This window comes from Henckelia pumila, chromosome 3 (assembly GCF_033568475.1).
Source record: "Henckelia pumila isolate YLH828 chromosome 3, ASM3356847v2, whole genome shotgun sequence".
Lineage (NCBI taxonomy): Eukaryota > Viridiplantae > Streptophyta > Magnoliopsida > Lamiales > Gesneriaceae > Henckelia > Henckelia pumila.
The window spans coordinates 881,126-904,908 of NC_133122.1; the positions used below are offsets into that span (position 1 = coordinate 881,126).

Consider the following 23,783-nt stretch of genomic DNA (forward strand, 5'->3'; position numbering starts at 1 on the left):
ATTTCTGAACATGCGGGCTTTGCTTGTCAGGCTTTTACTTATGACTAATAGGCCCTAAGCTGTTAGCAGTCCACATTATAAATAAGTTATTGCAGTGCAAAAATTACACAACAGGTCAAAATTTCGAAAACCCTAGAGAATTTCTCTCTAGTTTCGGCCGCCCCTTCCCTCTGTCTTGGAGATTTTTCAGTCTGCAAATTTCAAATTTGCAATCTGAATTAGCAGATCAAATATGTTATATCTCATCGTAGAAACTTCTGATAGACTTTCTAGTGCAGTCTGTTAGAGGGATTAAATTTCTGTTCATGGACCTGATTGAAGAAACGTTCGTTCATCAGTTCCTGGGATATACAACAAGAGCAGTTTAATCTGTTGGTGTCCATAATCTCGCTTCGAGATTTCAAGGTAAAATTTGCATTGTTTAAATTTTATGTTATCAATTTTAATCGTAGGAATTTGATACCCATATGAATCGTTCCATATAAAAATTTAAAACTTCCGCTGCACTGGGTATCACTTTCTTTTTCGATCCGGAGAACGACCGTGTTCCAACACCATCTTAGTCCGCAAAATAAGTGACCTAACCACAAAAACAAGAATCCCATCATGCAAACACGGAAAATGCAATACGAACAAAATGCTAAAATAAAACATGCAACTAATGCAAAACAACAACAAAAATGATACTAACAAATGCAACAAAAACACAACTATCAAATACCCCCACACTTAATCCTTGCTCGCCCTCGAGCAAGTTATGCAAAAATAAAATGAAACAGAACAAACATCTAAGCAAGGATGAATCACACAATTCATAGCCTCAGAGAAAACCATTTTCACCTCAAAAAAATAAGTTCATAGCAACTCTCAATTATCAATGATGCACCTTCAGTCGAATGCGAACGTGTGTGTGTGCCATGTTACCCCAGTTACATGCAACTTCAAAAGAACAAAGTTTCAAGACTGTTCGCCGACCTATAACAATTCAGTGCCAGCTACACCATCAAGAACTCTCCTCCCAACAATCCTTCAACACAACACAACTTTCTTGAGAGTAATTACGCACCTCCGGATTTTACACCCATTATTGTTTTAGCCCCAATAATTACCCGCAAACTTAGCTACAACTAAGACATGATTAGGATTTCAATCCCCTCGTCTTGCTCTTTTAGGATTTCAATCCTGTCAAGGCCCGGATGGAGTTGTGAATTTTATTATTATTATTATTATTATTTTTTTTAGGTGCGCCCAAAATCATTTATGTCATATCAAAGAAATCATCAAGATTCAAACATTATCAAGTTTCACAAACACCTATTGTCGTGCAATGATCCAACAGACATCCACGATATCTAATACATCGCTACACTTCACTGGCTAAACATGCGTGCTTAAGATTTCAAAAATCCATTTTAAACTATCTCGTCATAGGCTAATGATTTCATCCTCAACTCATGCATTTGGATAACACAAACAAAAATAACAACAATAAAATGCATAAACAACACAAGAAAATGTAACAACGAAACAAAATGCCTGTAATGTAACCCCCCCACACTTCAACAACACACTGTCCTCAATGCAAAAACAAAAGAATAACAGAACCAAACAACGAAACAGAATGAAATGCAAGAACGCAAAACGGGACTCCCATGGTTCACAGGTCTGCGGCATCTTCCTCTTTAGCCTCCGGAGGAAGGAAAGGGGCAGCGTATTGGAATGGGAAAGGTGGTGGATACGGCAGAGTGGCTGGCACAACATTTGGATCAAGACCATGGTGGATTGTCAGATTGCGCAACAAAGAATCCAAAGCCTGCTAATTATGCGCCGCCACTATATTGTATGCATCCTGATGTTGGGCGAAGGTCGTGAGCTCGTGGATGACATCAGCTTGAGATCTCCGAGGAGGAGGAGGTGGCCTTGGCTGGGCTTGCGGTGGTGGTTGAAAGTGACCATCCCGTATAAAATGTTTGACACGGTGCGCCCTCTTAGCTTCGATGAAAGCGGAGTCTAGTGGTCGCTGAGGTGACAACCACTCTTCATCATTCCGAACTAAAATGCCGGCGCGTAAGCATAAACAGGAGATGATCATGGGGAAATAGAGACCCACGGTGACATTATGGATGGACTTTTGGATCTCGCTATGAAGAACCCGCCCCACATTAATGGGTGCTCCTACTTCCAGCGCATAAAGAATGGTGGGCGCTCTAAACTGACGTCGCTTGAATGCAAGATCGGCATCAGACGCCGATTCACAAAAGCATACCATGTTGCAGGAATCACACGCAAGAACCGCTCCTTGAAGTTCAAAATAGAAGCTGGATTGACCCATTTAGCACCGGGGTACGCTAGTTGTTCAAGTAATTCATCCAAATACGGGCCGTTTTGCAGGCTTTGGTAGTGCGACTCATCCACCTCCGGTATTTCCAATAAAGCATTCAGCTCATGGGGCAGAAAAGAGATCAGTTTCCCCCGAACAAATGCCTTGCTATCTGTTCGTTCAGCTGCATTTGCATAGAATTCGCGGACAAGCGGCACTACAGCTGGCTGAGGATCCTCGCAGAATTTCGTCCACCCACGCTCATGAATAGTCTGGACAATATCTGGATAGGCCAAGTTTTCTTCAAAACCACGTTCAGGGATGGGTGAACGACTTACCTTGGCTTCGAAGTACCGATGACGAACGGCGTCATTGACAAAGTGGCCGACAAACTCGGCATAAGTACGATCAGCAGCCCGAGAAGAGGATTCGCCTTGGTGTCGGGTGCGTTTGGGACCCATGAAGAGTAGGGAGATGAGAGTAAAAGTGATAGGTGCAATTCGTCGAACACCTTGCGTGCGAATAAAAATCCTTTAACTCCTTGAAAAACACAAGATCAACAATGAAGAACTATGTCCGGAAGATGCCTAAGGATCCTCGAAAAACACAAGATCAACAATGAAGAACTATGTCCGGAAGATGCCTAAGGAGAAAAGCTCGACGAAAATAACCCACGACGACCAAAATTGAGGATGGTGACCGGCGGTGGACGTGAGGTCCGACGTGAGAGAGGCCGGAGAAGAGGGCGGAGAAGATGGCGTCCGAAGAGTTGTGCGGAACTTCCGAGAGATTTGCCTGTGAATTAAAAGATGGAAATATGAAATTAGGGAGGAAAATTAGCTAAAAACAAAAGGTGGGGCTGTAGGGAGGCACAAGAGAGAAAAGAGAGAATAAGAAGGAAAGAAAGAAAGAAGGGGGAAGGGAGTCGGCGTTTTAATTAAGGTAAAAGTACTCTCGCTCGATCCGCAAGATGTTGCGGATCGAGCAAGACAAATGTGCAAACTTACTGTCCCGAGCAAAATAGCACTCGCTCGATCTGCAGGAAAGAGCGGATCGAGCGAGACAAATTGATTTTTTTTTTTCAAAAAAAACGAGCAGAAGTAAAAATGAAAGAAACACTGGGTTGCCTCCCAGTCAGCGCTAAATTTGCAGTCAGTCTATAGCTCGACTGTATGCCGTGATTTATTCGACATTTGGCGGGGCATCGAGAGTGATATCATGCTCTTCCACTCCGACGTTCACTTGGACTCCTTCATAATAGTGCTTAAGCCAATGTCCATTCACCTTGAATGTTTTGGATGTGTCCAAACTTTGGATTTCCACTGCACCATGAGGAAAGACATTAGTTACAACAAAAGGTCCATTCCAACGCGAACGTAACTTACCTGGAAACAACCGAAGTCGTGAATGATAGAGCAAAACTTTCTGACCGACTTCGAAGTACCGTCGGGAGATCATCTTGTCATGGAAAGCCTTTGTTTTGTCCTTGTAAATTTTAGAGCTAGCATAGGCATCATTCCGGATCTCTTCTAATTCTTGTAACTGTAGCTTTCGGTGCTCGCCGCTCTCATTTATCTGCATGTTAAAAGTTTTTATAGCCCAATAAGCTCGATGCTCCAACTCCACTGGTAAATGACATGCTTTCCCAAAAATCAACCGATATGGAGACATTCCAATCGGTGTCTTGAATGCGGTTCTGTATGCCCACAAGGAACCATCCAATCGCAAGCTCCAATCCTTTCTCGTAGGATTCACGGTCTTCTCTAGGATAGATTTGATTTCTCTGTTGGATACCTCAGCTTGACCGTTGGATTGTGGATGATATGCCGTGGAAATCCTGTGCGTCACATGATATTTCTTCAGTAGACTCGCCACGGTTTGGTTGCAGAAGTGTGTGCCTCTATCACTGATGAGGGCTCTAGGAATTCCAAACCTAGAGAAAATGTGATGCTTGATAAACTCTGCAACAACTTGAGAATCGTCAGTACGGGTGGCCTTTGATTCCACCCACTTCGAGACATAATCCACAGCAAGTAATATATAAATATAACCATGTGAATTCGGAAAGGGTCCCATGAAGTCGATGCCCCAAACATCAAAGATCTCACAAACTAGAATAGGTTGTTGGGGCATCTCCTTTCGTTGGGAGATGTTACTTGTCTTTTTGGCATTGGGCGCACGACTTACAGAACAGGTAGGCATCTTGAAATAAGGAGGGCCAGAAGAATCCGCTGTCCAACACCTTCCTGGATGTCCTTCTCGGTCCAAAGTGGCCACCACATGCATAGGAATGACAAAATGTGAGAATAGGGATTACCTCGCTCGCGGGAACGCATCGTCGTATAACTTGATCAGCGCAGTGCTTCCACAAGTATGGATCATCCCACACATAATACTTCGCATCACTTCTCACTTTGTCTTTTTGTGCCTTAGAAAATTCAGAGGGGAAACCATTAGTAACTAAATAATTCACAATATTTGCGTACCATGGTAATTCGGTGGTCGTCGAGAACAGCTGTTCATCAGGAAATTCGCCACGCAAATTCAGCTCCTCATCAATATGAACTAGACGACTCAAGTGATCAGCAACTAGATTCTCGGCCCCTCTTTTGTCTTTGATTTCTATATCGAATTCATTCAGCAGTAGTATCCATCGGATCAGCCTTGGTTTTGCCTCTTTCTTCGCCATCAGAAAACGAAGAGCTGCATGGTCAGAATAAACAATAACCTTAGCACCAAGTAAATATGAACAAAATTTTTCTAAAGCAAAAACTACTGCTAAAAGCTCCTTTTCAGTAGTGGAGTAGTTTCGTTGGGCATCGTTCAGAATGCGCGAAGCGTAGTAGATAGCATGCGATGCTTTCCCAACTTTTTGGCCTAAGACAGCGCCAACGGCATAGTCACTGGCGTCACACATAATCTCAAAGGGCTTGCTCCAATCCGGTGGTTGGATTATTGGTGCAGATGTCAAGGAGTTCTTCAGTTTGTCAAAGGATGATTTGCATGACTCATCAAACTCAAATGACACATCTTTTTGTAATAGCCTACACATGGGGGATGCGATCTTGGCGAAATCTTGAATGTACCTCCTGTAAAAACCTGCATGGCCAAGAAAAGAACGCACTTCCCGCACACATGTGGGGTAAGGTAGAGATTGAATGATATCAATTTTAGCTCTATCTACCTCTATTCCCTTTGATGACAGAACATGACCCAAAACCACACCTTGCCCCACCATAAAATGACATTTTTCAGAATTCAAAATGAGGTTGGTTTCGACACACCTCTTAAGGACAAGTTCAAGGTTAGATAGACAGTTTTCAAAGGAATCACCATAGACAGTGAAGTCATCCATAAAAACTTCTAAGATATGCTCAATAAAGTCTGAAAAAATACTAACCATACACCGTTGGAAAGTGGCCGGTGCGTTGCAAAGTCCAAAGGGCATCCGTCGATAAGCAAAAGTGCCAAATGGACATGTGAATGTCGTTTTTTCCTGATCCTCTAGCGCGATAGCAATCTGAAAATAACCAAAATATCCATCAAGAAAACAATAGTAAGGATGACATGCTAAGCTTTCAATCATTTGATCAATAAAGGGTAAAGGAAAGTGGTCCTTTCGGGTTCTGACATTCAGCTTCCTATAGTCAATACAAACCCTCCACCCATTTTGAATACTGGTGGGAACCATCTCGTCATCCTTATTCTTCACAACGGTGATTCCAATTTTCTTGGGTAGCACTTGGACCGGACTGACCCACTGACTGTCAGAAATTGGGTAGATAACCCCAACTTCAAGTAGCTTCAGAATCTCAGCCTTTACCACCTCCATCATCGGTGGATTCAGTTTGCGTTGCGGCTGATGTGAGGGGTTTGCTCCTTCCTCCATAAGAATTTGGTGCCTGCATGTAGACGGGCTAATTCCTTTAATGTCTGCTATGGTCCACCCAATAGCAGTCTTGTGCTCTTGTAACACCTTGACTAATTGCTCCTCTTGATCAACTTCCAAGCTGTTGGAGATGATAACCGGTAATGTTTCTTCTTTACCAAGGAAAACATACATTAAATGGTTTGGAAGTGTCTTCAATTCGACCTCTGGTGCCTGCAAAACAGATGGAAGATGCCTAGTATTAGAAAATAGCAAAGCTAAGTAAGAGACATTACCTGACTGAGGTAGCTCAGACGAACTATTCAGAAGTTTCTCAATCTCTTCTATTTCTTGATTGCATCGAATTCCATCTTCCGTCTGCATAATGGGTGCTGTAATAGCCACCTCTAGATCATCTTTCCCTGCATGCTCACAATACTCTTGTGCCAAGAAATCCACAATATCAACAGAAAACACGCAATCATCACTATCAAGGAATTTCATGGCATCATAAATATTAAATTTTACAACCTCGCCATCGAATTCCATAGTAATTGTGCCACTGTGAACATCAATTTTTGTCATGGAAGTTTTCAAAAACGGTCTGCCTAACAAAATAGGACTATTATGATCACCGTTTTCCATATATAGCACATAAAAATCTGCAGGGAACACTAATTCATTTACTTGCACCAACACATCTTCTACTACTCCCCTTGGGTATGCATTAGACCTATCCGCTAACTGTATGACAATTCCAGTTTTGTTCAATGGGCCAAGTTTTAAGGATGCATATATAGAATAAGGCATAACATTAATTGATGCTCCTAGATCTAGCATGGCCTTCTCAAGTCTAACATTCCCTAAAGTGCATGGGATAGAAAACATACCTGGATCCTTACATTTTTCGGGTAGTTTCCTTTGGATCACTGCAGATACATTCTCACCAAGTTCCACTTTTTGACAGCCCTTCAATGTCTGCTTCCTCTTTGCTGTGCACAACTCCTTCAAAAACTTTGCGTATCGAGGTACCTGCTTAATCGCATCTAGCAATGGAATATTGACCTCACATCTACGAAAAGTTTCATAGAGCTCCTTAATCCCCTCACCTTTTCTAGAGTCCTTAAGTGCTAAGGGAAAAGGGGCAACAGGCTTATATTCAGATAAAGGAGGAAACTTACCTCTTGGCGAATCATCCTTGGATGATTTTTCTTCACTTACCTTTTGCTCTTCTTCTTCTTTCAGCTTTTCTTTGGGCTCAACCTCAACTTCTTTCTCCTTCATTTTCAACTCCTTCCCATTCCTTAAAGTTATTGCACTTGCGTTCTCTCTTGGGTTCACCACAGTTTGAGATGGCAGACTGCTGGAATTTTGTGATTCCAGCTTGTTGATTGCTGTAGCTAGCTGTCCCATTTGAGTGGTTAAGTTTTGTATACTTGCCCGGGTGTCCTGTTGAAAAGATGCAGTGTTAGTGGCAAGTTCCTTAACTATATTTTCGAGAAACTCACCTGGAGTTGGTATCTGAGGTCTCTGCTGTTGCTGTTGAGGATATGGCGGCCTATAAGTTTGATTATGTGGTGGTGCTTGAGGCCCCGATTGACTTGCTTGAGGATTCCCATATCTTAGATTTGGATGATCCTTTCAACCAGGATTGAATGTGTTGGAATAAGGATCATACTTCCGTTGTGGTGGTCTAGGAAATCCGCCAGTAGCGTTTACCTGTTCAACTGAGTCCTCTTGAAGTGTAGGACACATATCAGTGGCGTGTCCTATTACAGCACAGCGGCCACATGCCTTTGCAGTCTGTCCATTCCCAACAGCCATCTGATTCACAAGAGTCGTCAATTCAATTAATTGCTATTCAAGGGAAGAAACATTTACCTCGTTGTTCTTCCTTGGTACATGCTCATTCCTGTTGGTGCCGAATTCTTGAGAATTGACAGCCATATTTTCAATCAAATTCCGTGCTTGTACCGGCGTTTTGTCCATGAAAACACCTCCACTCGCCGCATCCAACATGCTCCTGTCATGAGGCAACAAACCTTTATAGCATAATTGAATCAATTGGTTTTCACTTATCTGGTGTTGCGGACAACTAGCGCAAAGCTTCTTGAACCGCTCCCAATATTCGTGCAGTGATTCCCCTGAATATTGCTTGATGCCATAAATTTCTTTCCGGATATTCGCAGCTCGAGAGGCTGGAAAAAATTTATCCAAAAAGATCCTTTTCATCTCCGTACACGTGGTGATAGAGCCAGAGGGCAAGTAGTATAGCCAATCCTTAGCAGCACTCTTCAAAGAAAAAGGAAAGGCCCTCAGTTGAATCTGCTCCTCCGTCACTCCATGGGGTTTCATACTAGTGCAAACCAGGTGAAATTCCATCAAGTGTTTGTTCGGGTCTTCACCTGCAAGACCATGAAAAGCAGGTAGTAAGTGAATTAAACCAGATTTAAGTTCAAAAGTAGCATTATTTTCTAATGTAGGAAAAGTAATGCATAGAGGTTGTTGATTGGGATCAGGAGTGCGCAATTGTCTCAGACTCAGGTCAGCATTAGCAGCCATCTCTTCTTCTGGAAAAGCAGCTCGAGCAGCGGCTTCTTGTTGTTGCCTACGGAGTTCTCGCCTTCGCCTATGCAAAGTTCTTTCGATCTCTGGATCGTAGAAAAAATCCTCTTCAACAAGATCACCTGAAAGCATGAACTAAAAAGAACTAGAAACAAAGAAAAGAAAAGACAGTAAGATTAATCAAAATAAAATAAAAAGAAAATAAACACAAAAAAAAATTACACCGTTCCCCGGCAACGGCGCCAAAATTTGGTAGCGCTTATCGTGTCACACCCAAATTACCCAACTCAAGCAGATAATAACTGAAAATGTAGTAGTGTGAGTAGGGATCGTTCCCACGAGGAAAGGTAAATTCAATGTGATCTAAATAAAATAAATGGGGGTTTTCAAGTTTGGATTAACTACTAAAAACTTTAAGCAATCGAAATTCACTAGCATGCAAAATTTAAATAAAAGACTGGAGAAATTCAATAAGAGACGAGATAATAAATTCAATAGCAGAAATTATCACACGTAGTTGCTTTGCAAATTAGGTTATTCAAACAATTACGGATTTGAATTCTAATTTAGCTATCGCTTGCAATACAAAATCCTAAGATGGCCAATCCTAAAATCTCGCATACAAACATAAAATAAAACAGATCAAATATTGATACTTAATAAAAATTAAAACACTACAAATCAAATCTCATGAATGAAATATACCAAAGGTTCGTCTCCCTCAACCAAGTAAAAGAGTTTAGCTACAACGATTCATAGCAAAATTCACAAAATTCAAAGGAAAAGAAGAAAACTAGAATTAAGAATTCAAGAAGAAAACCTAGCCTCCAATGTGTCTCCACAAGTCTGATAATAAATCCTACTAAAACGGAATAATAGTCTAATAAAGGCTAGGAACTAAATTAACAAAGTTTCCAAAAATATATTTTTTTTCTTGAAACATAACGCCCGCTCGATCTGCAACATTCTGTGGATCGAGCGGCGTGAAAATGCGTAGCTCTCTGCCTCGCGTAAAAAGGGTCTCGCTCGATCTGCAAACTCCTGCAAATCGAGCGGGAGAGAATTGTCTTCCTACTGTCTTCATAATATAAGTGCTCGCTCGATCTGCATACTCTTGCGGATCGATCGAGAGAGAAATTCCAGAAATTGTCTAGCATTTCTCTTGCTTCAAATCTCCGTTCCTCCGAGGTTCCATCTTAGTCCGCAAAATAAGTGACCTAACCACAAAAACAAGAATCCCATCATACAAACACGGAAAATGCAATACGAACAAAATGCTAAAATAAAACATGCAACTAATGCAAAACAACAACAAAAATGATACTAACAAATGCAACAAAAACACAACTATCAGCAGCACTGTTCACTTAAAAAAAAAAAAAATTATTCCTTTTCCTTTGGCTTTTGATTATTGACGTTTAATTATTGTTTATCCCGAGATTAGATGATTAGAACCGAGGTCTCACATTTAGAATTTCAAAATGGTTGTTAGGTTGCTTTTGAAGGTATCATTGTTCGGTTGTACTATTTACTTGGGCATATAACGAAATTAATTCATTTTGTCGGTCCTTATGTGATTTTAAGGAGATTCGTAAATTGTTTTATTGTTTGAGCATATTCGCGTTATGAAGGAGTCTTTAATTAAGGGAAAGATCGACATAAATTATTTATTTGTTTTGCGGACTTTACTGCTTGAAGCTGTGATTAGGGATTTAAGGTCATCGAACTAAGGAAAGTATCGAATATTATAGGACTTTAAGTGGCGAACTAGAACTTTTAAAGTCACATTGGAGCAGTGATTTGAATTAACTCTTAGGAAGCAATCATTTGGGAACAAATACAAATTTGTGAATATTTATTGCAGTAAGAGTTAGTCTGATCCTTGATGATATAGATATCAATGAATATCAGAGCGCGCAGCGAAAGCTGTTTTGGGTCAACTCATGTAGGTGCAAAGTTGGAAATTTAGTATTGATCTGATCTAAGGCATTCAAACCTAGTTAGTAAATCCTTGAATTTCGAGGACGAAATTCCATTTAAGGGGGGAAGGAATTGTGACGCCTAGAATCCAATCTACTAAATCGCATGAATTAATTTAATAAATATTGGGATTATTATTTTTAAATTTAATTGATTTAAATTATTTATGTGAATTATGTGTTAATAAATATTTTTAATATTTATTCAAATGATTTTATTTTAATAACTATTTAATTAATATTTTTAATTGTTTAAGTTAATCTGTCCAAATTATTTTATTGCGCAATTTAAATTGCTTTAAATATTTTAAAGGTTTAAGCTTGCATATTTAAATGATTTTAATTGTTTATTTTATTCATTTAAATGATTTTAACTGTTTATCTTATTTATTTAAAATACTTTTGATTGCCCAACTTATTTATTTTAAATAACTTAAGTTTAGCGGTTAGTTATTTTAAATTATTTTAATTGTCTAGCGTATTTATTTTAAATGCTTTTAACTATCCAAGTCGTTTTAAATGTTTTTATACCGCTTGTGTATTTATTTAAATTAATTTTAAACGTTCGTCTGGTTGTTTAAATTATTTTAATCGCTCTGCTATTATATAAAATACTTCATTTATTGTCGTGACATCAAAATATTTAAAGTGTTGATTTTAATTCCTAAGATAGTGCCTAAAATTCTTTTTAATAATTATGATTTTAATTGCTTGATTTTAATTGCTTAATTTTCCTTTAAAGTTTAAGTGCTCAAATATTTTAAGTTCTTTATTATTGAAATTTTTGAGACAGTGACTCCCGGTTCCGGCGCTTGGCGATGGTGGATTTAGGCGGTAAAATTTCAAGAATTTATATCTTTAAAAGTTTAATAGGGAGGTAAAAGGAAAATTTAGAAGGGAATTCAAAAGTTAGAAATTTCAGGGTATCCGAAATTATTTTCCTTAAGTATTGCAATATTGGGCTTATTCTTTGACTTTTTCAAAAATTAAAATTTTCATAAACCCGGATTAGTAAAACCCAATTTAATATTTTTGATTAGGGGTTTATAAACTTAGAAATTTTATTAGTGTAAGTTAGTAGGAAAAATTGTACTATAAGTTGTACTTTTAAAAGCACACACACATCTACTTTTAATTACTTACACCTATACATATAAACTTGTACACCCCACACACACCTTTTATAACACAATTTTTTTTGCAAACCCTAGCCCCAAAATTTGTCTAGGAGCCGACCCCTCTCCCTCTTTCCCTCATTTCTTTTCCCCCCATCGGCTATTCCCCCCCTTCAAGCCCTAGCCGCTGCCGCCATCCACCGCCGCTTCCATCGCCGGAGGACCTCCAAGGAAGGTGTAGCTTGATATTAGTTCGAAGTCCAGCCCTTCCCCTCCTTCATTTTCGTTTTTTGGTTGGATAAAAATCAAGAAGGCAAGTATAAACACTTCTTTGGGCATTCTAGCAAGCTATTTATGTTCCTATGCTAATCCTTTGTTTAAATTCGAAATGCCTTGTATTTTGGAGTTGTAGGGTTCGAATTTTGCATTATTTTCAGTAGGGTTCCTTGTGATTTTCGAAATTTGAAAACATTTAAATATAAACACATAACACTAAAATAATACAACTTCATAATTTTAATTAAACTTAAATTTTAAAACACACTTTTTAACATATAAATAATTACAAATTTTAAGTTTCATCACACCCCCAAACCGGCTAATTACTAGTCCCTTAGTAATAAAATATCATAAAATATCATAAAATCACAAGTTAGATTTTTATTCCTTAATATATATATTCAAATTTGCAAACTTTGAAATTTTAAAAACACACTTGTGAGGAGATCATATGTTTATTTATAAATCTCATTATCAACCAATATATTAATATGTAATTGGATGGGCTATACATATATATTTCACACAATATCAAAATATTAAATATATATAATTTTTTTTACATAAATATTTTCTAAAAACTTTGAGAATAATATAATCAAAATGATAATAGAAATCCTTTTCATAACATGTATATCTTCATAAATTTTAATGTAAAAGTCTCAACTCCATATTCTCTCGGGTTATGATTTTTTTTTTATATATATATATAACTAGTTTTCACTCATGGAGTTGGAATAAAATTATACACTCATTGAAAATGGTTAATATGTAAAGCAGACAATCAAATAACCTAATATTGAAAATAAGATAGGATAATTTACAAAGAATAAACCCATTTTGTTTTTATTTTGTTTTTTTTTATTTTTTTTTCTTTTTTCTATTTTTCTCTTTTTTGCTTGGCTGAAAAATTGTTTTTACATAACTAAATACCTCCAATAAACTTTGAAAATGTAACATATTTTTTTTTCAAAGTTTATTTATTTGTTTATTTTTTATGAGGTAAATCTATTACATTGATAATTATAGTAGAGATATTAATACTCTACATCTTTACAATCAAACTTCAAACAATCTTTGCAGCCAATTTTCATATGCACAATAATAATTTTTTTAAATGGGTTTAATCTAGTAATCAACCATTTCTTAATAATCAATAAAAGCTTATAAATTGTTTTCTCAATTCTCACCTCTCACTCACAAAATTTATGTGAGTAAATATTGCACTTTTACAAATTAATTCCCTCAATTATACATGTTATTATTCATTCAATCAATATCACTTTAATTATATACTCATAAAAGTTTTATAAAATATGTTATTTGAAAACACACAATTATATATTATTTATAACTTATATCCCATCAATTACATATTTTCTATTAAATTGATAAAAAGAAGAATAAATAAAAAATCTATACAAAAAGACTTCATTTTCTTAGTAGTTTGCAATTTAAATATATACGAAATATTAAAATCTAATCTATTGTGATAATATGAGAAATAAAAACTAATGCGTGTCAGGAGTTTTTGACTCCTTACTCTGCCATTGAAAAAGGAAAAATATATATTATTATAGAAATAATTTTTTTTTAAAATTTTAATTATTATTTTTTTTAAATAAACCCTCCCCCAAACCTGAATATGACATTTTTTTTTAAGAAAAATAAATAGTACATGATGAAAGAGATATCACCTGGAATTTATTGAAGATGTGGAACAAACACAAACCATTTCGTGACATGTTGAATCAATGATCCAGTTTTCTTTTTTTACTGGTTGGTTGAGATCAATTGATCTTTGTTATAGCTGAATCAGGTTGATGAACAAAAGCTTGGAGATCATCAATTAATTGGTCTTCATTCGAAGCAGAGATGAGCATCCTTCGTGAATTTTCTGAAATGAAATTTTGTTCCATAGCTACATCAAAAAAAGTCAACAAACAATCATAATAGTTATTGATATTTAACAAGCCAACATGTTTATTATGGATATTAAGTTGTGCCCAAGAAACAACATGAAAAATTTCTTCTAAAGTACCAAAACCACCAGGTAAGGAAATAAAAGCATGAGAATTTTCTATCATTTTTGTTATTCTCTCGTACATTGATGAAACTTTCAACTCTTCCCAACCGTAACACCCAAAACCTGATTACCTCCAAGATGAGCTGCTGTTGAAATAGATCCCATTAACCCAATATTGCCTCCTCCGTAAACCAAGTGAATTTTTCTCTCTGCTAACTTTTTTTCAAGATTAATTGCTGCATCAACAAATATTTCATTCTTTCCAGTATTAGAACCACAAAAGACACAAATATTTTTCAATTTTTGTGAAGAAGATCCTGTCATTTTTTTTTTCTTTTCAAAAATATAGAGAGAGTTGAGTGATTTTATAAGGAAAACAAGGAATAAGACAAAAATAGGAATATAGATGTGAACAAAATGATGAAAATAGTAAAAATAATATATAATAATAACATGCATGCGTATAAACAGTGATGTGATTGTGGCACACAGTGTTCCTTCAATATTTATGAGTCGAGGGTTGGCTTACCATCCAATTTTCTTATAAATTGGCAAATAGGGTCTTTTTTAGTCAGATTCCCAAGACCATTACCATGACGTTGCGCTTGGAATAGTTTCCATAAATGGAGAAGTTGACCTTGAACATCTCCACTAGAATGCGTCTCAAGAGTCAATGAGATATCATCTAATGACTCTTTACTCAGCCCATTCTTAATGAAATCAATTTTATCTTCTCTATTTATGGAAACATATCCCAAAGATCTGCATTGTCTATTACAAGTCCATTTAGCACAATTATGACAAACATCTAACCTTTTAGCCCTTCTTTTCTTTGCATAGGTACTTTTTCCTAGTCCAGATATATTTCGAACAAGTAAAAATTTTGGATCTCCACCACCTAATCGAACCTTGGCTTAAATTATAAGACGAATATCCTCCGGGATTCTTTTTTGCATAAGCATTCTCAATCTTTCACATCTGCCTTCATAAATCATTCTCAGAACTTTTTTAGAAACAGATGGAAAATATTTACCAAGTTTTTTGATAGCTTCATCCATAATATATATTTATATATATATATATTCAATTATTTTGGGAAATTGAAATAAAACCGACTGAAAGTAGTCACGGAGTACCGTTATCCGCCACTTAACCGGGAAGTGAACTCAATTCTGCAAAAATAAAATAAAAATATAAGTAACAATTAAGTTGGATCGTATAAAGGCATAAACTCTTCATTAAGAACTTCATTTTCTATAAACGGTTTAAGTCTTTGCCCATTAATTTTAAATACATTATTATTTTTAGGATTTTCAACATCAACAGCACCATGAGGATAGACAAATTTAACAATAAATGGTCCAGACCATCGCGATCTAAGTTTTCCTATAAACAAATGCAAGCAAGAATTATAAAGTAAAACTTTTTGTCCGATTTCAAAAGATTTTCTCATAATATTTTTATCATGAAATGCTTTTGTTTTATCTTTATAAATCTTTGCATTTTCATATGCATCATTTCTTAATTCTTCTAGTTCATTTAATTGCAATTTTCTTAATTTAGATGCATCATCTAAATTAGTATTAAACGCTTTAATTGCCCAATAAGCTTTATGTTCAATTTCAACAGGTAGATGAAAATGCTTTCCAAAAACTAATCTATATGGTGACATCCCCAATGATGTTTTAAATGCAGTTCTATATGCCCATAATGCATCACTTAATCTTAAAGACCAATCTTTTCGATTTGGATTGAATGTTTTTTCCAAAATTTGTTTTATTTCTTTATTTGCAAGTTCAACCTGACCATTCGTTTGAGGGAGATATGGAGTAGAAACTTTATGTGTAATACCATATTTTCTTAACAACGAAGAAAATGATTTATTTATAAAATGACTTCCCCCATCACTTATTATAGCTCTAGGTATTCCAAATCGACTAAAAATATTTTCTTTCAAAAATTTTATCACAACTTTATGATCATTAGTTCTACATGCAATTGCTTCAATCCATTTTGAAACATAATCGACATCAACTAAAATATAAGTGAATCCAAAAGATAATGGAAATGGACCCATAAAATCTATTCCCCAACTGTCAAATATTTCAATAATCATGATTGGATTTAAAGGCATCATGTTTCGTTTTGAAATTGAACCCATTTTCTGACAATTTTCACAAGATTTGCAAAATGAATGTGTATCTTTGAATAAAGAAGGCCAATAAAATCCACATTGAAAGATTTTTTCAGCTGTTTTCTTTGACGAAAAATGACCTCCACATGCCTCAGAATGACAAAATTTAATGACACTACTTACCTCATTGTCGGGTATGCATCGTCGAAAAATTTGATCAGGACAATACTTAAACAAATAAGGATCATCCCAATAAAATTTTTTGACCTCTTTCAAGAATTTATTTTTATCTTGTGAACTCCAATGAGAAGGCATTTTATTTGTCACAAGAAAATTTACAATATTAGCAAACCAAGACATAGTAGTAGCATAAAATAGTTGATCATCCGGAAAATTTTCATTTATTGGTATTTCATTTTGAGATGATTCAGAAATTATTCTTGATAAATGATCGGCTACTACATTTTCTTTTCCTTTTTTATCTTTTATTACAAGATCAAATTCTTGTAATAACAAAATCCATCTTATTAATCTCGGCTTAGCATCTTGTTTATTTGATAAATATTTTATGGCAGAATGATCAGTGTAAACAATAGTAGTAGAACCAATTAAATAGGATCAAAATTTATCTAATGCAAACACTACTGAAAGTAATTCTTTTTCAGTTGTTGAATAATTGATTTGAGCACTATTTAAGGTTCTACTTGCATAATAGATCACATAAGGTTTACCTTCTTTTCTTTGTCCTAACACGGCTCCTACAGCATAATCACTTGCATCACACATTAATTCAAATGGTAAAGACCAATCAGGAGGTTGTAAAATAGGTGATGTAGTTAAAAGATTAATTATCTTTTTAAAAGCAGTTTCACATTCTTGAGTCCATTCAAATTGTGCATCTTTTGTTAAAAGATTTGAAATTGGTTTCGATATTATGCTAAAATTTTTTATAAATCTTCTATAAAATCCCGCATGACCCAAAAATAATCGAATTTCTTTGATCGTGTTTGGTGATGGTAAATTAGCAATAACATCAACCTTAGCTTTATGAACTTCAATTCCTATTTTAGATATGACATGCCCTAACACAATTCCGGATTTAACCATGTAGTGACATTTTTCCCAATTTAAAACAAGATTTTTTTCTTCACATCTTTTTAAAACTTCTTTCAAATTTTTAAGACAGTTTTCAAATGAGTTTCCAAAAACAGTTATATCATCCATAAAACTTCCACAAATTCTTCAATCATGTCACTAAAAATACTTAGCATGCATCTTTGAAAAGTAGCCGGGGCATTACATAAACCAAATGGCATTCTTTTAAAAGCAAAAGTTCCGAACGGACAAGTGAAAGTAGTTTTTTCTTGATCTTCTAATGATATTGGTATTTGATAATACCCCGAATACCCATCAAGAAAACAATAATAAGGATTACCTGCCACTTTCTCTAAAATTTGATCTAAAATGGTAACGGAAAGTGATCTTTTCTAGTCGCATCATTTAATTTTCTATAATCAATGCACATACGCCAACTAGATGGAATCCTAGCTTGTAATAATTCTCCCTTTTCATTTTTATAATAGTGATGCCTGATTTTTTTGGTACTACTTGTGTTGGACTTACCCATTTACTATCCGAGATTGGATAAATAATTTCGGCATCTAATAGTTTTAAAACTTCATTTTTAACAACTTCTTTCATGTGTGGATTTAATCTTCTTTGTGGTTGTTGATATGTTTTAGCATTTTCTTCTAAGTGAATTCTATGTGTGCAGAATAAAGGATTTATACCTTTTATATCTTGCAAAGTCCATCCAATTGCATTTTTGTGTTTTTTAAGTAGTGTTATTAAATCTTCTTCTTGTTTTGGTAAGAGGGTAGAAGATATTACAATAGGATATGTTTGATTTTCACCAAGAAAAGCATATTTTAGTTCTATTGGTAAGGGTTTTAATTCAAGTTTTGGATGATCATTTTCTTTTACTTCTTCAAGTTCATTAATTTCTTCAAATAACTTTGATTTAAAAACATTTTTTGAATCAAAACTTTCCACTAAACAAACTTCAGATTGTTGATTTAAGTTTTCTTGGTGTATATTTTCTTCCACGATTGTTTCTATTGCATTATCATCTTCATCTTCATTAATACTTGGTTGTTTACATAAATTGAACACATTAAGTTCTAAAGTCATATTTCCAAAAGACAATTTCATTATTCCATTTCGAAAATTTATTAAAGCATTTGAAGTTGCGAGAAATGGACGTCCCAATATTATTGGAATTTCATTATGCACTTTTATTGGTTGTGTATCCAAAACAATAAAATCCACAGGATATATGAATTTATCGACTTGAACTAACACATCTTCTACGATACCTCTAGGTATTTTGATTGACCTATCGGCTAGTAAAAGAGTAACAGATGTAGGTTTTAAATCTCCCAACTTAAGCTTTTCATAAACTGAATAAGGAATTAAATTCACACTTGCTCCCAAATCTAACAAAGCCTTTTTAATTTTATTTTTTCCAATAATACATGAAATTGTTGGACAACCAGGATCTTTATATTTCAAGGTAGAATTATTTTGAATAATAGAACTTACTTGCTCCGTTAAGAATGCTTTCTTCTTTACATGCAATTGTCTTTTCACAGTACATAAATCTTTTAAAAACTTTGCATAAGAAGGCACTTGTTTAATAGCATCTAATAATGGAATATTTATTTTTACTTGTTTAAAAACTTCATAAATATCATAATTATTTTTTTGTTTTTTATTATTAACTAATGCATGAGGGAAAGGAATATGTTTATTTGACTCACATATTATTTCAGATAATTTATCATAAACTTTCTTAATCTTAGGACTCAAAGTATCATCTTTCTCGAAAGTATCAAGATTTTCATCCTTACTCTTTGAGTTTGACTGATCTTTGTTTTCATCACTATATGGATCATTAACTATTTTACTACTTCTAAGAGTAATAACAGATTTTACTTGATCAAATTTTTCTTGATTTTGATTTTTAGGATTAGGTTGTGGTTGAGATGGAAATTTTCCTTTTTCATGAATAGTAAGTGCAGATGCAAATTTTGCAAGAGTTTCTTTCAAATCATTCATAGATTGAATGTTTTGAATATTGATAGACTCTTGCTTTTGAATGTATGCATGAATTTCATCTTCAAAATGTTTTCTTGGAGGTGGGATATAAGGAGCATAACCTTGATGATTTTGGTTATTTTGAAAAGGTTGTTGTGAAGGTTGTGCATTATTATCGTTCCTTCAACTAAAATTAGGATGATTTCTCCAACCAGGATTATATGTTTGTGAAAAAGGATCTAATGTTGGTTTTTTAAAATTGTTAACATAATTGGCTTGTTCATGGAGACATTCTTTAAATGAAGGCAAAGTAGGACAATTTTTTGTAAGGTGATCATGTGTGTCACATATATGACAAACAATTTCTTGAACACTTTTTAATTGATCACTCTTTTTCATTTCTAATGACTCAATTTTTCTTGCTAAAAATGCAAGTTTAGCTTGAACATCTACATCATCTTTAAGATGATAAATACCACCCCCATTTGTTGAATTATTGGTTTTACTTGGTGGTTCAATTGAGCCTATATTATCCCAATTTTGAGCATTTTCTGCTAATGACTCCAAATATTCCATAGCTTCATTTGGGTTTTTATCTTCAAAAGTTCCATTACACATGAATTCTATCATTTGCCTATCTTTAGGTATTAAACCTTCATAAAAGTGAGAAACTATTCTCCATATTTCAAAACCATGATGTGGGCATGTATTAAGTAACTCTTTATATCTATCCCAACATTGATAAAATGTTTCCCCTTGTTTTTGAGAAAAAGTTGTAACTTGTCTTTTAAAAGAGTTTGTTCTATGGGAAGAAAAAAACTTTTTTAGAAATTGTTGTTGCATTTCTTCCCATGATCTTATTGAACTTGATCTCAAATTTTGCAACCATGTTTTAGCTTTATCTTTTAAGGAAAAAGGGAAAAGCTTTAATTGAACAGTATCCATGCTACAATTTTAATCATTATAAGTGTTGCAAACCTCCTCAAATTCTCTTAAATGCAAATATGGATTTTCAGAATCTAAGCCATGAAAATTTGGTTATAAACCTCCTCAAATTCTCTTAAATGCAAATATGGATTTTCAGAATCTAAGTCATGAAAATTTGGTAAAAGTTGAATGACTTGTGGCTTAAAATTGAAATTAGATGCATCAGGAGGAAAAACTAAACAAGATGGTGTACTAGTTCTTATTGGATTCATATGGTGCCTAAGTTTTCTTGGTTGTTCATGTTCTTGATGATGATGATGATGATGATTATTATTATTATTATTATTATTATTATTATTATTATTATTATTATTATTATTATTATTATTATTATTATTATTATTATTATTATTATTATTATTATTATTATTATCATCTTGATTATTCAGTTACTCGAACAAGTCTACCACTTTGTTTACGACTCCAAACAATCATACAATTAAAAACAACATGCTATTTACATAAATAACATAAAATTAAACTTAATTTATACCTCCCCGGCAACGGCGCCAAAAACTTGCTACAACTTAAATTGTAATTCACCCAAGTGTAGGTTGTCTGCAAGTAATATACTCGTGAGTACGAGATCGATCCACGAAGAGGATGCTGTAAGTTTAATTTTAGCATGATATATTATAGATGGAAATATTATTATGAAACTTCAAATACACAAATTATAAAATTGTCAAGGTTTCAAAGGTTCATTGTTGGTTTATTTAAGATTGCTTAATAAAAATAAATAAAAGAAACTAAAATAAGAATAAACATAAAAGAACAATGAAATATTTAAACAAGTATATCATATAATATAGTTCCCACTATATTAATATCAGATTAACCGATATTTAATACATGATACCCATAATATATATATAGATGAATAAATATAAACATAAAAAGAACAATTAAATATTTAAACAAGTATATCATATAATATAGTTCCCACTATATTAATATCAGCCGATATTTAATACATGGTACCCATAATATATATATAAATGCATAAATATAAATTGACATAAAAGTAAATGTTAGATCAAATCACAATATTTCATGTAGAACAACCGGCAGAGCCACGCTATCGTCTAAATAAAATATATGACTTTATGTTAGATGCGATAAAGTAAATGTTAGTTGCGGAAAAATAAATGTTATATGCGAGAAAGTAAATTTTAGTTGCGAAAAAGTAAATGTTAGTTGCGATAAAGTAAAAGTTAGATGCGAAAAAGTAAATGTTAGTTCAAATCACAATATATTATTTAGAACAACCGACAGTGTCACGCTATCGTCTAAATAATATATATGACTTTATTATAAATAGATACTTATATTTATAGTATATAATTATTGTAGTATTTATTGTATCATATTTGACAACAAATCAAGGTAACCACATTCAAGGTACCAAGCATTTGATGTAAATAGATAACAACAAATCTTCCAAAATTATACCTACAAATAAGGATCAATTAGAAAAACAAAATAGAAATAGAAAAAGAGAAGAATATACAAAATATAAACAATCTTACTTGACCAACAATGAAACCTTTTCACCTTGACATAAAAATATTTAGCTTGCCATGAACATGAAACTCAAGAGTAAGGATAAAATAAATTTCATACTCGAACTTGAGAAATATGCACACTCAAACTTTTATTCTCACACACACAATATTTATTTTACAAATGAGGACTTCTCTACACTCTTGCACACTACAAAGCTTATACAACACATCTATTTATAGGCCAAATGAGATAAAGAGTCCAAGACTCATTAAATATGGAATAGTAAAGTTGGTGGGTGCTTGTCTCCTTGAATGTCAATACATTGACCCAACTTTAATTGGCATGTTTGATGCCTTAGACTTCCGATTTTACTTCTGCACAAAACATATCACACGTAGCCCTTTGTCTGTATATGTGTTTTGACAACTCATTCACCCCTTTTGGATAACATATGAAATACTTATGATATTTTTACTCTAAGCTGGTCATAGTAAAAGTAAATCTGTCTCCATTTTGATGTTTGATTATTTTGATCATCTTAATGAAGTTTTTGGAATTTGTTGTCTTCTACAAAGTTGAAGATGCCTCTTTTGTGATTCTACAGGTTTTGAGATTACTCCATTATGACCACTGTAGCTTGAGTAATTTTATTTTTACCAAACCTGCGCAAACCATAAAATACAACATTTTAGTAAAACATTTAAATATAAACACATAACACTAAAATAATACAACTTCATAATTTTAATTAAACTTAAATTTTAAAACACACTTTTTAACATATAAATAATTACAAATTTTAAGTTTCATCAATGATCGCTAGAGATAAATCTTCTGGGATTGATGTAATCGGGAACGATTGCAAGGGGACTTGTATGATCAAGTTAGGTGCTAACTTGACAGTGGAGACAAGCAAGGGAGTTGGTAGTTTCTAGTATAGTGCATTCTTGTTAAGAAGAAAACTGATATTGATCCAATCAATTGCTTAGTGATAGCAATAGGTCAGGAAAGGGTCATGTTGTTGTTTCATGTGAGAGTTTTCCATTGAACAACAATAGTGAAGATTGTTGACCGGACATTTCGGTTAAGTGAGAGCATCTATGTGTACCGTTGTGGTTGGATCCGACGAGTAGTTGGAAATGCTAATGGACATTAGCAAGGAACATCAGTTGACTGATCTATGTGACATTAGCTGGGATCTAATTCTCGAGATCCAGCAGGTTGTGTCACTAATCTTCCAGCGAGTAATGTGCGATATGTGACTGAGATAGTCAAGGATCAACTTAGTAGCCAACGAGGTTTGCCTTTGGGGTCGAAGATTTCGCAAGATCGTGACGGATCGAGTTTGTTCTATCGAGTCAGTAAGTCACATCTATGCAGACTGTTTGTCAAAGAATATTGCGTTGTAGCAATAAACGACAATCAGAGACGCATTGTGTGGCAAGTCACTTCGAGCACAAGTATTTCCCAGTATTGACTAGGGAATCGACGAATTAGATCGTTCAGTGCTGAGACTGATGCGTTCGGCAAGGGAGCGATTTGACTATTGAGAATCCATTGGGATTTAGTTCCAGGATCAGTATGTTCAAACTTGGGAGGTTGGTATGAGCTGATGGTATTATCAAAGACTCTGAGTCGAGTTATGCTAGGTGCAATGACTGTCGAGTTTCGAGACGGAATAGGAAGCGTTTCCATATTTCTGTGTACTGTGGAATGTTTCAGTCGAGCATATTGATGAGAGCTTGCCTTAGTCTTGATGTGTGTACAGTGATTGCGAGTATGTATAACTAACCAGAGGATGTCTATCGATTTAAATTCATGAGGTGAATAACCTATGATCGAGATGGTGTAGATCATCAGAGGCGTGATGACTTCCATTGCAAAGTATGTGTGATTTCGCCGGCCAAT

At 34.5% G+C, this 23,783-nt stretch overlaps 1 non-coding gene across 1 annotated transcript; it reads left to right on the forward strand.

The window, feature by feature from the left end:
• The first annotated feature begins 20,070 nt into the window (after window positions 1-20,070).
• LOC140894137 (small nucleolar RNA R71) lies at window positions 20,071-20,181 on the forward strand. The gene has a single exon (XR_012153685.1). It is a non-coding gene; the product is annotated as a small nucleolar RNA R71 (small nucleolar RNA).
• Window positions 20,182-23,783: the final 3,602 nt, after the last annotated feature.